General features: G+C 35.6%; 1 protein-coding gene across 2 annotated transcripts in view; it reads left to right on the top strand.

Annotated features, from left to right (window-relative positions):
* Positions 1-10,584: 10,584 nt before the first annotated feature.
* LOC105274818 (elongation of very long chain fatty acids protein AAEL008004) overlaps positions 10,585-18,572 on the top strand; it is a 26,868-nt gene continuing 18,880 nt past the window's right edge. For both annotated transcript variants that reach the window (XR_003406913.1, XM_011331257.2), the window contains exon 1: positions 10,585-11,082. The gene's annotated coding sequence lies outside the window, so the exon portion shown is untranslated. The remainder of the gene's footprint in view (positions 11,083-18,572) is intronic.

Here is an 18,572-nt window from a genome sequence, read left to right as displayed (position 1 = left end):
ACTCGATATAAGAATTTTTTCTTATTTCCACTAGTAGAATATGCTCCCGCAGTTTGTCGGTTAAAACCCGGGACACCCTGTATATATATATATATATATACGAAATTTTTTCTACTTAATTATCTTATTAATTATTTCATTTTCAACTAACAAAAGTCAAAATTATTAGTTGTGCCGTACGATATAATCCATTGCAAAGCATATTTTACACAATTTTTTAATTTTTTACATTATGAAACCAATTGGGATAAAATATAAAAGATAAGGATATTTCGTACATTTCTGCAAATTAAACGAATTAAACGAATAAAATAAAGATAGCTATTAGGGAGATTTATTTCATAAGATAAATAGAGATTAATATATTAAAGGTTAATGTAATGTTTGCTCATGTTTCCCATAAATGATGCAATAATATACCAAGATCTTGCCGTAATTCATAGTAAAATATGAGAATATGTAATATTTATTTTGTACATGTGTAAGATTATTTAACAAAATTATGATTGCTCTTTTATATGGAGACATTTTCAAAGTATTTGAAAGCAAATTGTTTATTTATGCTGCAAACTTAGACAATTAAAAATGATACAATACAAATGTTTTGAAACAAAGGTTTCGACAATAAAAATTAAGAAATGATATATTTTGAATTTTTCAACATGTATTTATTGTTTTACGCCGATTAAACCATGATTTTTAATGAAAAATTGTGCTCTCTGATCTGTATTAATTCAAACACAATTCCACTATGAAATCCAATTATTTTACTTTGCAGTTAGAAATTGTAAATATTTTTCTCTCACGAATTTATGAATTTTTAAAACAGTATATAGCATAATTGTTACATAAAATCATTCAAGTTTAATGCAACTATAAAATATCAATCTCTTAATCTTTAAATCTTTGAAATTAGTAATTTCTTTCTTGAAAAGGGAAGACTTGATACGAAAGAAATGTATTCTATTATCTTGATTTTATAAGTTCTTGAAACAGAATTATCATATATTAATTATACTATACTTCGTATTATTAAAGTCTATCTGACGATGAATTTCAGCTTTATAAATATCAAGCGAGCCTAAGCAAAAGTTAAGATTATCTTTAGGAGAGCTTAGGACTAAAAAAGCGTTGATGTAAACAATCGTTGATATAACAGTAATGATATAACCAATCGTTGGTATAATAGATATCACGTTTGTCTAATATAATATTGTTGTATCCATTGATGGTTCTACAGAGTAGAATCACCGGATACATGAACAGACATTTGATCGAAGCGATCAATAAAGAAAAAGAGGAAATGTCTAGTTTAATACAAACAAGAAAAAACGAAAATTTCTTGGAGGTAGGAAATCAGCATCAGAAATTCAAACTATATCAAGGCTCTGAGCTAATCGGATGTGTGTTTATTCAATCTTGTAAAAAGAGCAAATAAATAAACGTTTTGAATATTAGAGATAGGAGAAAAGCAATCAGAAATTCAAACTCGAGGTTCTGAGCTCATCAGACACGTGTTTGTTTAATTTTGTAAAAAGAGCAAATAAATAAACGTTATTTTGAATATGGAGTGTAAAATGATTTCGGGAAAGTGCGGAATTTGTGGAAAGGAAACTGTAAAAGTAATGGACGCGTGCAGAATCCACGGGTATAACATTTTGAAGGCTCGTCCAGGATACCATTTCAAAGGGAAGAAACCGCGATGACCACGACAATTCTCTTTAACCATCTGTAGATTAAGTTAATAGGATCGATAGGTATAGCTAGATCATGACAAGAGTCAGAAAGAAACGTGATCGGTATGTATCGACTATAAACTCGGATATCAACGATAAGAATAAATACATTATTTATAATAAAAAATAGATTATATCACACAAAAATTTATTGATCTCATACTATCCATTAATGCCGCTGTCTTTTCTGGTATAACGTAGTACGCACTTTAATTTAAAAACTAAAAATTATTCTAATATTTAATCTCATTGTTGCAGCTTTAGTTCCTTTTTTTATCAATAATTTCACAAATTGCTTTATCGTGTAGAACAAAATTATTTTGTCTTAAATATTAACTTGGCATACCGCATATATTATTTAATATTAAATCTTTATGTTATGCTGCCATTTAAAAAAATTTAATAATAGACTGTGCAAAGAAAATTCGTAATAAAAAGACATTTAATTCGGTAATTAAATATATAAATCCAATCCAATAATTATTACTACAATTAATATAAAAAGAAACTTTTTGACAGACAAACCAATGTAATAATAATTTGTACTTATTGTAGTAAGAATAGAAAACAACGTTATCGATTCGATATAATTCACCAATAAAAGCGATTGAGAATAAGGAGGATCTATGAATGTGCAGGAGGAACTGACAACTACAATTACCTATAAGAACCAGATTTTGGAAATCCGTTAAACAAGCTTCCCGTGTAAAAAAATTTATAGGGTCCTAAGTAGGACCCGATTAATTTTCCTCAATATTAATATGGCCCTAGAATGGTATGTAACAAATATTTTTTCGGGACCTTATAAGGAAATAATAAAAAATATAATATCTAATCGGGCCATGATGTGGCAATGATAGGGCATCCCTTTTTAGGACATCCCTATTTATTCCTTATAGGGGCCTTTACTTTCGTATTAGGCCCTAACAATTTTCTGCACGGGTTTAAATAAACTGGGTACCGTGCGCTAAGATGCGCTGAAGAATTCGGCGCGAAACAGACAATCTAATCGCGCACGCTTCTGCTGGGAATGGGCGAAACGGACGGTGCTAATTTTCAATGGTGAAAGTGCACGAGCGGTGAAAGTCTCTCACAAGACGCAACGTAAAGCAACCACCGAACATGCATGTAATCGGCCGCGACCCTCGTAAATAACTCATATGCACCGCTGTACGTGAAGCATCATCATCCTTAGATCGAGTTTTTACCGCGATGCATTCCGTCACAGCAACGACGAATAATAAATCGATGCAGAACGCGCAAGGGGAAAAGAAACGCTATTCTCTTATAGGATTGTGGCGAAAGCGCATCGTTAAATAGCCGAGCTGTAATTATGTAATATAATGATTGCGTAGAATTAGATATACATTAGAAACATTAGATATTAGAATAGGATCATGTCTCGAAACAATCTTGTTACGATATTAAGGTCAATTAAATGATGACAATTGTTACGATATTACACCCTCAGAAAGGATTTCTGATAACAAGACGAAAAATATTCTTGACTAATTTAATCGTATTACAAGTATAAAAAATATGAAAATAAAATAATTTTTAATTTTAATCAGTAATTTCTATTCTTCTCTCTCGAATTAAATAAGATTGTCTTACTGTCTTGAGACAAGAGTAACATATACAAATTTATGCTTATATATTCTTGTATGTAGAATAATGTGATATTAGCGCCACTTTATAGTAGGCTTTGTCGATGTCGACGCATCATTTTCTCACAGTCGCTCGTCGACTCGGCGCTTCTGCGTCCTTTATTCGAATAAAACGGCCAATATTTATGTGTTGCAATTGAAAATCGGGAAAGTGTTTCTGTGTTTCTGTTATTTACAATGAATAAGTGCGATACTCTATAAAAAATATTAAAAGATATGGAAATGTCTTATCTCGAATCTTATTTCTCAAGTAAGTATATACAGGGTGTCCGGTAATGATCGCCCCAGCTTCCGTACACGAGTAGAGCGGATCGAGACGAAGAGAAAAGTCCTATACCGTTTTGCGATATTCGCAATAATAATCGAAATATTGAATATTAAAGTCAAGCGAATCCAGAGCGCGCGGAGGCGAGTGCCGAGCCGCTCGAGGTATAGGATTATTATTGCGAATATCGCAAAACGGTATAGGACTTTTCTCTTCGTCTCGATCCGCTTTACTCGTGTACGGAAGCTGGGGCGATCATTACCGGACACCCTGTATATACTTGAGAAATAAGATTCAAGATAAGACATTTCCATATCTTTTAATATTTCTTGTAGAGTATTGCACTTATTCATTGTAAATAACAGAAACACAGAAATACACAGAAACACTTTCCCGATTTTCGATTACAACACATAAATATTGGCCGTTTTGTGCAGATTCTACAAATTCTCTTACAAGAATAGAATAAGATGTCTTTTAGATCTCACAATATTCTTAAATCAAGAATATTTTGAACTTGCTACAAATTTGTATCTAAATCCTTCTGAGAAAATTAATGAGATAGCACCAAGATTATTTGAATCTAGATTTTCGAATTTTCTATTCAAGATTAAAATATGCTTCTTTTCAATAATAAATATGATTGTCGCTATAGCGATCTTATTTTATGATAGATTAAAGAGTAATAGCATTAAGTCCAGAAATCTTTTCTGTGGGTGTAAGGTCAATTAAATTATGACAATTTTCTTAATTCAATCTTATTGCTCGAACTTATTATTGATATATTAGCCTTTTTAAACGAGCATGACAGAAGCTCATAAATTAGTACATATGGCGAAATTCAATTTGCGTTAATCTTAAATCAAATTCTAAAATTAACAATGCTTAAGAATACAAAGGATATATCTTTAGTGTTAATTTTTCCTGCTAGCGAAAGGTACAGTTACGTCGTCAGCCAGTAAAAGTGCACTTTAACCAGAAAAATTATTGTTAAATGGGAATGCATCTATTAAGTGCTGTCGTTTGTGTAATAATAAACTCGATGGAATAGCGGCAATGGAAAATTATGCAAGGACAGCATTCATACCAGTTTTCAGTAAGTTTGCATATGCTCGCTCATGTATCTCAAGCTTTATTCTTCTAAACGTTTTCTATAGTAGTACAATAATAAGAAATAATTTAGAAATTTTTATACATATACATGTATAAATCTCTCTTTTGAAACAATATATATTTAAATCATGCATTCCCAAAAAAATACTTCTTTTAATTTTTTATAATTCTTTTGATTGTAATATTTTTAATATATTGATAAATTTATAATTAAATTTATATAAAATATGATGTTTATTAACCTTTGCTCACTATTCGTTTTATTCGTAAAAAGACACGACGCAAATAAATATTCAAAGTTTCTTAGAACTTCAGACATGTGCACATCTTTTCTCAAACATTTGCTCAGTAATAAGATTTGCAAATGCCATGTTTTACGGTAACAAAAATGCTGTGCATTGACATACTGCTGAACATATGACATAGTTATAAATAAGACTTATTTTTCATCTTATAATAGTTTTGCATAACATACAAATCGCGTCACAAACTTTTTCAATTTCATTTAAATTAATATTTCTAATCTTAAAAAAAGAATCAATATTTACGTAATCTGATTTTATGAATGTTTTACGTAAAAAATTTTTATGACTATTTACATAAAATGGCTCTCAATTTTTATACAGCTTATATAGCTTATTATAATTTTTATATAGTTTATTTTTATATGATAAATTTCTTTAACATCATAAGAAACAAAACCTGATAGATTTATATTTCAATGTTGCGAATGTGCAAAAACGATATCCGTATGCACGTCGTTTATACAATAATAAAAATTTAAATCATTAATATTATCCTAAAATAACGGTGTTTATTTATGCTTCGTATGTGAAATCTAGCACTGCAATGAACAACTCTCATTATGCTGTTGTCATATAGTCATATATAACGAATGTTAGAATATGCGGAAATTAACTATGGATTTTGAGTTTACGCGACATCCGTTTGTCTAATTTTTTCTACCGTTTTTTTTGCTGTCATGAGAATATCACAAGTCAACATTTGCACAACAATAAATACTTTGTACACTAAAAATTAGTTTCATCCCCTTCTAAGTTAAACACTTCCATGTCTAGATATTTGTTTGTTATGATCGTTTGTTAAAAGATGTTAAATTATTCAACAAAATTCTAAACTATGATATGCTAGATATGCTAGATATGAAATTAATATATACATACGTGCACGCATACATTCGCATACATACGCATAGAATTGCATTATTAACAAAATTAAAAGAAAGAATAAAATAAATGTTATAAACCACTTAATTAATCTGTAAGTAATCTTCACACTTTTATTTACACTTTTATACTGTGATTTGCATTTCAACAATCGTGCTTTAGTGATGACGTGAATAAAAGACTGAGGAAACGATCGGAGATCGTAGTTGGCAAAAAATTAACACATCTAGTAGGAATTACGTAGATAGATAGATAAACATTGAGAAAAGATTAGTGATGTTATGCCAAGAGCTAATGTAAACGACTATCAAGCAATATCCGTTCATATCCGAGTGGAACAAAAGTGAATGCGTAAATGCGTAAATGCGTAAATGCATTAATGCGATTGCGCAAAGTTCGTACAAATTTCTAAAGTCGTAATTAGAAACTGAACAAGCGTTCAAGCACAAATTCGAACAATTCGTAGGCGCATCTCAAGCTTTGTCCCGCTTCAACAGCGGAACCAGATTGGTGAAATTTTTTAATAAAACTATATTATATAAAACTATATTGTCCGAAAGTTAATTATTAAACAGTTAAAACTTTTTAAAAATGTAAAAGTATTCCTTGAAATCAGTTCAAGCAACACGGAACAGAATAACTACCAAATGTTTTTTTCTTTTTCAGAAAGAAAAAAACTTGAGAAAGAAAAATGCGTCATGGTCAATGCACAAGGGATAATTATCTTAATTATAATATAATATAATTATCTTAATTATCTTATGTATTATCCAATAAAATTAAGTTATACATTATCCAATTTTAGTTAACATAACTACAATAAATTTTCTTTGTAAGTCTGAGAAACAGAAAGTTGGAGCTGTCATTGGTGATATATAGTTCGCAATGTCTAGTGTATTTTTTCCTAATTTAGAATCGCAAGTTTTTAAAATATAAATAATAAGGCTGTTGTAAAACAAACAACCGGGCTGTTGTTCCTATATATCTGCAATAATAATAATATTACGAAAGCTACATCGCGTATTTTTGACAATCAGAAGATTCCGAGAATCAAGTTACAACTTACGCAACTCCTCGAAAGTGAAGATCCTTTTCGAAAGAAGAAATATTAATTAATGCATCACACATAACTGTACATAACGCATGCGTAGGTTCCGCAAACGTCAGCATGATTCCAAAGAAGACAGATGTTAACAAACAAGCCTTTTTAGATTGTAAAAAAGGCCATTTACAATCTATAAAGATACCGTATTAGTCATCTTATGAATACGATGACATCCCATACAAATAAAACATTAAATTCCGATGTAGCTTTTTACGTAAGAATCCTTACAATGACTTTTTTATGATTGGATTAGATAGAAATTTATACAACAGAACGTAATACTTATGAATTGAATAACAATTATTTAAAACACCTTAAAATAATTGTCATTTGATTTTCCTACACATTTTATCATGCGTTACATATATATATGCTGATATCGATACCATAGACACATACGTGTATAATAGACTCACAATCATCATTAGCTATATATAGCTTTTTATTTATCCTTAATGGAACGGAAAAATACAAAATATAGAGATAATTCTATCTTTCTTTGCGAAATTTGACATGCAATGATCAATTGTCAGCAATCTTTTGTCAGGCTTTTTGACAAATGCGCGCGCAGTAAAGAATAGAAATTCCTCGATATTTTGCCTCTCTCACTGTTTTGTTACACTCAATCCGTGATGTAGAGAAACATACGACATATGCTGCGTCTATTACGTATGATCTATGCTTGCCTTTTTCATACTGTTTTATACAGATTATTTTATACCAATACCGAAAAAAGAAACACGTTCCACTATCTGTGCCTTGTTTCTCAGAATTATTAAAAACATTTTGTTATTTGCAACATTGACATAAAATATTAACAGTTCGCAGCGTACGTTTGACGCCTCATATTTTTGTCATATTTTTGCTACATCTCGGAATGAAGATTCAACGAAAACTCATGTTTAATTTTCGTGCATAGTCCCGCCGAGCGTCGCGTCATATCAAATTTACGTGTAACTCTAATTGCGAAACATGTTGGTAGTCACAAGAGAAGAAGAGTCCGCGCAGAACGCTTCAAACTACCTTGGCAAACAAAAACACAAGAAAATGCTGAGATGCAATCTGGACGTCGTGCAATCACGTCGCGTCCTTGTACGCATATACATGATACAATTTTAAATGCACGGAACATAGCGACATTGTTTCTCGTATCAATGGGAACTGTAGATTTGGTGAATATTGAAATGCTAATCCGTAGGAAATGAAGTAAACAAACTAAACCTATTTATAAATATATAAAAAAGTATTCCGAGTCTTTTTGTCTCTTCCTATGTGAGATGTGCCGAGTTTTTTGCACCGATACGGCATTTACATTACGAGAGATGATGAGCGAGCAGCATCCAACGCTCATTCGGAAGGTACCACAAGAGATCGCTTTCGCTGACCGTCGTCGAACCGCACCATCGGCGAATACATCGCAACTTGCGTAAGCTTGCGGCAACTGTTACGTAGAACGGCAGTTCTGCTCTTTTTCGAAACAGCCAGAGTCACTCTCATTCCGGTCCATTTACTTTCTTCTACATCTCTCTTTCTCTCTGTCTCTCTTTTTCTCCCTCGATCTCGCAGCGAACTTGACGCGGCGAACTTGCGTGTTTCCCCCGACAGAAGATACGGCTCGTGACTCTGCGTGACAATCGCCGCATCGCGAAATGCGATGAGCTTTAATCTGCTTTAATATGGAGCGATCTCTCTTTGGCGATTTTTTCTCATTACAGAAGAACAATCTCGATCCTCGTCAGAAATTTTCTCGACATACTTTTGAACTCACCAGCTTTCTTCATTACTTCAATTATATTATTATGATTACTGCAGAAATTGTTCAAACATCTCTTCGGAGAATCAACAAAAAGATACGTAAATTGAAGGAATTTCTCGAAGTTCCACAAGTTTTCGATTTTTGGCAAGGGAAGGCTTGCGATGTGGAAATGTTCGGATCTTAAGTAAGCCAGACTCTCGACAAATAGACAGCTGTTTCAGCGATACAAATCATAATAGATTGGCGTAATGAAGAAAGGGCGGATCTCTACGTAACGCGCGTAATAGTATGATGTAATGATCGACCGAGAGAGAGCGATTTCACTTGGTCCACGAACGTATCGGTGGACGTGGTGTCCGGTTTCGTATTTACTTATTCATTTTTCATAACGTATCTTCTACACGCGCCTATACGCAGAGTGAAATTATAATACGGAATGCTACAGAGTGACGAACTATTGTGTAATACTTGCGCTGCGCTAAGCGTAGCGCTGCAACATGATAAAACCTAGTGCAGCACCGTGATGTAATCTAATGTAAACACACACGTTGTACGAGTTTGAAATCAAAATTCGCTGTGCTCACGTTTTACGCTCAAATAAATCAGATAATTTGTTAGATTGCGGAACGAATTTCTCCGCGACGTTCCGGATTACAGTCAACTTTGTGGGAGGCAAAACGCATAGTTTGCCAGAGAAGTAATGCCTTTATTCGATGAAACGCTTGCAACAATCGCAATAAATCGAGAATGTAGGTCCACAAGGGAGTAAACGGATTCGGGTGCGAGACTTCGTTGCAAAAATAAAAACAAAGCATGAGGAAACTCTGATTCCCCTTGGACCGGGTGAATCTCGCGCTCTGCATCCTCCGTTCGTGTTCGCAATTTCGCGTTCCGGAAGATTGTGCCGCGCACCGCGGGATGGCGCGCCTCGACCGCGAGCGAACGAGCCCGTTCCCGTTGCGCTCGTCGCGGCTCTTCCTCGTCGTCGTCGTCGTCGCGGTTTCCGTTTGGCAATCACCTGCCTGACGATCAGCCAGTCGGATAAAGGAGGACAGCGGTGCGGGGATTAGTAGGAGTGGACGGAGGGACGGGCGCTTTCGGATCGAGCGATCGCGTGATCGCGTGGAGGAAGAGGAAGGACAGCTGCAGTCGCGGAAGGGACGGACGACGAAGGGAGAGCCAAGCGGTGCGGAAGTGCGCGCGGGCGACGAGGGGGAGAGCGCGGAACGTGGAAGATATGTAGACGACGAGCGGGATCACCACAGGATCGCCGAAGAGAGAAAGAGAGGGAGAGAGACAGAGAAAGAGAAACGAGGGAGATCGCCGAAGGCAATCGACCACACGCGCTCGCCTGCCTGCCTGCTGGTGGGCGAGAGACTCGTCGACGAGCAGTGCGACGAGCAGCAGCAGCGGACGACGGTAACGTCAACGTTGTTGAAAGGCGGGGGACCGTCGTCGCTCGAGCGTGACCGCGTGTGCGAAGCTCAGCGGCGCCAATCTCTCTCTCTCTCTCTCCTTCTCTCCCCGTCCCTGTCCATCGCGTGCGTGCGTACGCGCGCGCGCGCGCGTACTCTCCTCTCCTCCATCTCCGTTCCTCCTCTTCCGCTTCGCCTCCCCCCTCGCGCGGTGTCTATCGCCGGGCGACGTAGAGGAGGTAGACGACGCGTGCCACTCGCGACGGTGAGGATAACTTGCGGCCCGACGGCGGACGCTCGTTATTCGAGTCTACCAAGCCACCGCGGTGGGAAGTGGCAGCGAGAGAAGTTGCGCCTCCTCGATAGCCCACTCGCCGCGATTTGTACGTGTCTCACGTCTCGCATACTTCATCCCGTGAGTCACAATCGCGCGGGAAGGGACCGATTGACAGACCCGATCGACCGCCAAGCCGCGGAGGGAAGTAAGCGACGACGATCACGGAAGAAGAGGAAGAGCCGCGCCGAGGTTGTTGCCTCCGCGCTTACCGTTCTCAAGCGCGGAAAGTGGTGCGTCGTCGCGCGCCGCGCGTCTATGTGCGCGGTCAGGTGACAGAAGGGGAGACGACGTTAATCGCGAGGTGTTGCTGCTGCCGCCGTTGCTGCTGCTGCCGTTGCTACTGCCGCTGTCGCTGCAAGAGTGCGCGATCGCCGACGAGCTGCTGCCGATCGCGACGCGTTGCTCGAGAGAACAGGGTGCTCGGGAGCGCCGGCGGACGGAAGTGGACGCGCAAGAGGAAGACTGCCGCACGGGGCCGAGGAAAGCAACGAGAAGGAGCAGGTGGGTGTAACCCGCGTTAGCGGATCCCCGATATGACGCGAGACAAGTGAGTCGCGTGATCGAGTCGGGGAGACGTGCCCGGGCGCGTGTACCGGCGTACTTTGAGGTTAAGTCCGACGCCGCCGCCGCCGCCGCCGTTGATCGATCCGCCCCGGAAAAGGGAATGCCCCGGAACTCGCGGCGTGGAAACCGACCGGGAACCGCCTGCGACGGGCGTCGAAAAGGCGCGCTCGACACGTCCGCGTCCACCGATGACCATCGATTCGGAATTCGAGGAACCCAACCCCAATTTTTGTGCGTGTTGCGTGACTCCTCATTTGCTGAATCATTATTCATAACATGCCGATCGAAAAAAAACCGGTATTCGAGTCGACGAGAATTCGAGCCAACTAATTTTATATCCGATTGATGATTCGCTTGAAAGATGCACGAATCGATTCATTTACATATGCTGCCCCGTTATCCTTAATTAGACAACCTGGGGGTAATAAATTCTGGCGATATAGGAAGTGTGTTCTCGTGAAACTGATTTCGAAACGCGAAAGTTATAGAATGTAATTAAAATAGAATTTTTAATATGGCTCAAAACGATAAGCTGAAATAATCTATTAGTGCTCCCAGGTTTGAATCCTATTTAAATATGTACACATATCTAAACATATATTTAAAACACATCCACATCCACATCCACATTTAGCAAAACGTATATTTGTCGTATTTTTTCTCCTGGAATATATTTGAATATCGATATAAGCACATCTACTCTTTGCCTATCTTACTTTTTCTCATCCTACTCGCGAACGCGATCTAGAAAATGAACTAACGAGGTAGAAAAGCGAATTGTCAATTACAAAGCTAATTATACATTTATACAAAGAATAAGAATCTCTAAGAGCTTTAAAACGAATTAAAGTATCTTCTATATTTATTATATATTCTATATTTATTATGTGTATTCTATATTTATATAACCTTTTGTGTACCTTTTTGTGTTATAAGTTCTTACCGATAAAATATTAGCATTAATAAACGCTCGCGAACACTCGCACAGTAAAAAGTGCGGTTTCGCAAAACACGAGATAACTTATATCTCCAGTTTTTAAATACGCAATTAATTCTTGCATATATTTCTTTCTTTCACTTTACTTTTTTAGTATAATTGAATTGAATTATCATACTAGGAGAAAGAAAAATATTGTATAATTATCTTAATTATTACTTTCAGGATAAATGTGAATAACGTTTGAAAGATAATTTATTTAATTGATGAATTAGAAATTCATCCTCTGCGTAATCGTGCACGTTCTCTTGCACGTGTCCGCGAACGCCGCAACCGTAACGACTCAATCACAGCGTCCTCGATAAAGCTGGCTCTGTAACTTTACGCTGTAAGCAAAATTTACTTTCATAGTAAACTCTCGGTCCAGCTAGTGACGGCTCGGAGCCGTTCATTCCGGCACTTTCTCTCTTACGTTGAGCGACACCCCGCTGGACCACCACCAGATTCATCAAGCACGCTGAGAGGAAACGTGAGACATCGCAGCAACAGTTAGCGATGCAATTATCTCAACTGTCTCATTAACTAAATCGATGTTTCGACATTATTCACCAAACAAATAATAATGATCCACGAGAAGTTACCATAAACTTGCGCCCTGACGTTTACACCGTAGCACGCGCGTCTATACTTGTTGATATATTGATTGCTATTCGAGTAACGTGAATGGCAATAGATTTACGATTTCTGTTTGTGTGTTTTATGCTTCGATGTGTACTTGTTAATGATACTTTATAGAGTGGTTATCTAATCATAAATTGTTTTTGTTATGAGGATTTTCCGTGTCTATTCCAGCAAGGTCTTTCGAAAGGCGCCTTCAGCGTGTCATCTTCACGTTGTAACATCTCTCATGTCGAAAACATAGCAGCATGGAGTAAACGCGCGTCGACACGTTTTATCAGAAAGGTTTAACATTGCACTCTCTCGGTACTCCGCGAATGATGAAAAATCTCAAATGAATTTTACGAACGCAATAATGTCGTCCTGAGCGACTGCACCGCTTTAGTTTTATGTGCACTAAAGTTATTCGCGTACCACAGAAATGACGCGCCAATCAAAAAATATTAGTGCAAGTGACATGTTCGCAAAACACTTATTTGCAATTTGCAAATAACGTAAGAAATATCAACGGCAATTAAGTGACACTGCACGGTCGTTTTCATTAGAAAGTAAAAAACGAATACATGACTATATGCACGTGATTTCCGCGTAGATTTTGGAACGCGACCGTGCTTCTTTCAACTCTATGCAATGCAATGCCTGTTTGCTTATTATTCGACGTTTATGCAAATCCGCTCGAACGCGATCGCCACGAACTCGTAACTGTCGGTCAGATTAATCGAAACGACCGCTAGCACGACTCGAAAAAACGTACAACATGCCACAAATTAAAATAAACGTACTTTGATCACATAGTCGCATATCAATATGGAATTGATAAACATCTTGTTTCTCATTTACCCTCAATGTCCTTGTAAATTATGAAGTTTAATATTTTGCAACTCAATCTCCCCCTAACGAACGAATTTTATTAAATGTTACAGCTTTATATATTACACATTCGAGAATTAAGTTTTTTTACTAATTTAATTGCAAAAACTGATAATTGCATTTCTGCAAATTGTTTGATTCTTGTCTGTGTGATTACATATTTATGTAATTTTACAGAGACTGACGAAAATAATAACTAAATTAATTTGCTTAATTTTCACTCACTTCGCTCAGTTGTGAATTTCTGTTTCGCAATAATAGGAACAAAATATCTTAAGATCAAGGAATTAATTGCTTAATGAATAATTCAATTTAAAATTTTTTAATGAATAATCCAATTTTAAATGCTTAGTACGTTACATTATCCTAAATATTAGCATTATTTGAAATTGCCAACATTCTTCCGATTCGCTTACGAAAGTATTAAGAGAAAGTGCACCTATGTGTAGCCGATTACGTACATAAAGTTCTAACAATCCGCGTGTGATATAATTTTACGAGAATTAATCATCAATCATTCAGTGCTCTTGGAAAATTAATTCTTACGTTGAGCACAATTCTACTTATACGGCAAAAATGTCAGCAAGACGTCATAAAATTGCCATTGGTCAATGTAATAATAATGCCTTTGCACATGTAGTTCTCAATTTTAATGCATGCAAGATATTCATATATAATAATCGTCGTAGAATAATATAATGATATTATACGTGTATACATATACGTATACATATATATTCATCGTTCTCTTGCACTAAGCATATTCCATATTAAATGATCACGTTGCTTTGTGACATTAGTAATTTCCAACTTCGCCCCGGACGTGAGTTTATACTTTCATCAGACGCGATAACGTCATAATCTGTCGTGCGATTATCCAAACGTGCACGAGAAAGTCGCAATTAATCCTTGTGATTAACGCTCACACTTATTGTTTTTGATTGTCGCACGAAATTTAAGCTTCGATACACGATAATATGACTCGATAATATAACAATTACCTTCGCCGATATTATTTAATCTTTATTACGTGTCTTTCGTATAATAATTGACTCCGCGACGCGCGGCATAACTTTCTACTTTTATGAATCGTGATTAACATGAAATTCGGTCGAAATCTATAATGCACAAACATCGGGTTTCTGATTAAATTCGCTCTGTAATCGTGCGAACGTCGTCAGTTCCTCCGCCCTTCGGTTTCCATCATTCATACTCTTTGCGATTAATTCGCGAGGCATAGTTTGCAACGCTTGTCTCGCATGCAAAATCTCTCGAGTGTTTATGCTTTAATTTTCGCAATTTCCCGTCATTCGATTCACAATGATCCCATAATTGAACTAGTAATTAAACATGTGGGTGCGCTCAATGACTTCTAATATTTGATTAACCAAAAGATCATAGTTGTCAAAGTCATATTTTTCTCATTTATACGAAATATTGAAAATCACATCACTTGATTGTAAATGTTACTCTTTTGTTCTAAAATTATATCGCATGTTTGCAGATTGTTATATCTCTTTTTTTATTTGTAATAAAAATAAGCGTAAAACTTTGCTTTGATAGAGCGTTATTAATATCGATATTAATTTAATATTATCAAAATCCTATGTAAATTATTACACAGTAAATTATATATTTGATAATTGTATTGATAATCAGAATATCATATCACATATGCTATTTAAGGAAACGAAAAGGCATTGACATGAGAAAAGGTTTTCAATACTTTCATTAAATGACTCATGATTCATAGATAATTTTTGCGATAATAGATTAAATGATTAATGATATTTGATTGATAAAGCAAAGGTGCGAGGCGAGTCAGAGTTAAGGGGTAACGCCACTCTGGCGCCCGAAAAAACAGCCTAATTTGACAATTTTTTATGGGAATATAATTAATGGAATACAAAATCCGTTTAAAGGCATTTATTGTACATACTTTGAAGTGTATTTACAAATTTTTATTGAATTATTTTTTTACAAAATGGCGGCGTCAGAGCTCAGCAAAGAAAGCCTCTTCTCACAGATAGTGTTCCGCGGCCGGAAAGATTTCTCCTCCAATTTTTTACCTGGAACAAAAAACTAAACATTTTTGAGTCTTATATAAGGTTAGCTCAGGAAGTACGTACGGAAATTACAAAATACCGTTTTTTGTAAAACTGACGCACGTTTGAACAAAAAGTTTTGTTACCTAAAAATGAAACTTTTTGTTCAAACGTGCGTCAGTTTTACAAAAAACGGTATTTTGTAATTTCCGTACGTACTTCCTGAGCTAACCTTATATAAGACTCAAAAATGTTTAGTTTTTTGTTCCAGGTAAAAAATTGGAGGAGAAATCTTTCCGGCCGCGGAACACTATCTGTGAGAAGAGGCTGAGCTCTGGCACCGCCATTTTGTAAAAAAATTCAATAAAAATTTGTAAATACACTTCAAAGTATGTACAATAAAGGCCTTTAAACGGATTTTGTATTCCATTCATTATATTCCCATAAAAAATTAGGCTGTTTTTCCGGGCGCCAGAGTGGCGTTACCCCTTAAGTGACCACTTCGCAATACGATTACTTACTACGAATGATATAAACTTATTTTATGAATGACAGCTCAGAATGTCGATTTTCTAAGAACTCGCGATCTGTTCCAGATAATTTAAGATACAAAACATACGTATTAGTCATTTTATTTATTGATATTATCGCTATTATCAGAATAATAATTTAATAATACGAAAACTTTTCTTAAATGCTTAATAACATACATGTTCCATCTCTCGTGCAACAAAATAATACCAAGAAAAATAAAAATATGGAGAAATAAGCTAAATAGAAACGAATGTAAATAAATAAATAATGTATAAATAAGTAAATAACTAAATAATAATTGAATAAATAAATAAGATTTTCTTTCAGATGTATAAAAATCATGATCATTGTAAGAATATTCTTTGAATGATTTGAGGTTACTTTAGATATTGTAATATTTTATTCTCTGTTGTTTTGATACTCAATCTTTTTTCTTGTTGTGTCCTGTTTTTCTGACCTTATGTTTTTACCTGATCGCATGAAAATTCTGTTAGCTTATCTCTATCTGTTTTGTATCATCTAATAAATTATTTAATTGCTTACTTTAAAAATACTTTACATCAAAAATATCTTATGTATATTATAAGTTGGCATTCAATGAAAACAATTTAGAAATTCTGAATATCTAATTATGAATTTCGTTATATAAAATTATAATACAATAATTCAAAATACGATATCTTGCATTATATTTATATTTTTAGCATTTCCATATCAGCAAATTCCATGTATGTATGTGTTGTATTTTTATGAATTTATTGTGAATATAGTACGTCGATATTACGCGGGAAGAATCACTGCGATTTACACGAGGAACTTACTTCGAATCTCTGAGCAATATCTCGCCGCAAGAGATAAAAACCACAAACTAAAATTTCTACAATTTCCTATAATATCAGGATCCATGAAGGCAGCAAACAATTTACGGTATTGTTATGCAGCGGATAAATTATTAAGTTAACGGAAATAGTCATAGCGATTTTGATTTTTGCGGTATATTTGAATGGATTGTCTTGTGAATTGTCTTGAATATTTTTTTCTGTTCTAAATCGCATAAACTAAAAAATCGAACAATATCTGGCCGCAAGAGATATAAACCAAAAAGCTCAAAATCTACTTGTTGCAAAAGCTCAAAACTGATGTTAGTTCGGAATCTCCTCTTACAACACAAGCTATTCATGGTAATGTGTTATCGCTACGACTATGGCAATAACAGCTCATGCCTCTTATCACCGACACGAAACTGGACTAATTAGGTTGTTTCTTTTTTACGTGCGTGCATTCACACGCACAAATTTTATGCGTAACTTATACATAATCTGTCAATCACTTATACGTATTACAGAAATTTAATCTTTGATTTGATCGCTTATATCTTTCGTATATACACGAATCTATAAAATATTTATTGTGTCATCTCTTTCATACGGCAATATTATTATAAGTATCGTCTATCATCATTTTTTGCATTCAGGTTCTTAGACGCTAGATTAAACAACGAAACACACGGTAGAATCCAGTTTCGACGAAACCGTGATCTTAAAACGAAACGTATGATCTAAGAACACTCACATTCCTCATATAACGATTACGCTACCTAACTCTGGTGCAATTGATACTGACGCGCCGTAATCATGTGTTTAGTGACTTTCTCGCGGCACACTTCGCGGCCGAAGGTAGCCTCCTTCGTGTCACGTCTTTTATTTTCCTTTTTACTTCGAAGGCCTGCCGCCGACACTTATCCACCTGTACGTTTACGTAATACACGTAATAGATCAAGGAAGCTACGCTGTGTCGAGATTGAGAAGATTGAAAAATTTACACGACTTAAAATCACGATTCAAAATTGCGGTTGCATCTCGGCTTGCACGTATGATCTCAGCATTATAGTGTTTAATTTTTCAACAATATGCGTGATACGTATAATATTATATGATTTATTTAACTTATGTTCTTTTCTCCTAAAAATAATAGATAGTGAAAATAGAGCTTTTACAAAGCTTTTCCATTTTCCTGATTTGTGGCCATAGTCATGATTTTCCATACTTCCCCCATGGTTTTAGCTTCCTCCTCAATCGTCCTTCTCATCTTAGGTTTTTCTCTTTTATGTTTACCTTATGGGTTAATGCTTGCCTTTCTATAGCCGATTAGTTCCTTCCTCGACATATTCATTTCTATTTTCTTCTTTTGATTGTTATATTCATTTTCTCTTCATTTGCTTTAATTTGTCCACATAGTTCTTCATTCATAACCATTCAACATGATTATGAATTAATTCCTCTCCAATTCTTGTTGTTCAGTTTGTCATATCTCCTTTCTTAGGTATTTTGATGAATAATCTCTTCTTCCAGTCTTCGGGCACG

This window comes from Ooceraea biroi, chromosome 8, assembly GCF_003672135.1.
Source record: "Ooceraea biroi isolate clonal line C1 chromosome 8, Obir_v5.4, whole genome shotgun sequence".
Taxonomy (NCBI): domain Eukaryota; kingdom Metazoa; phylum Arthropoda; class Insecta; order Hymenoptera; family Formicidae; genus Ooceraea; species Ooceraea biroi.
Note: the sequence above shows the minus strand (reverse complement) of the source record. Positions and strands in the feature narration are given on the sequence as shown.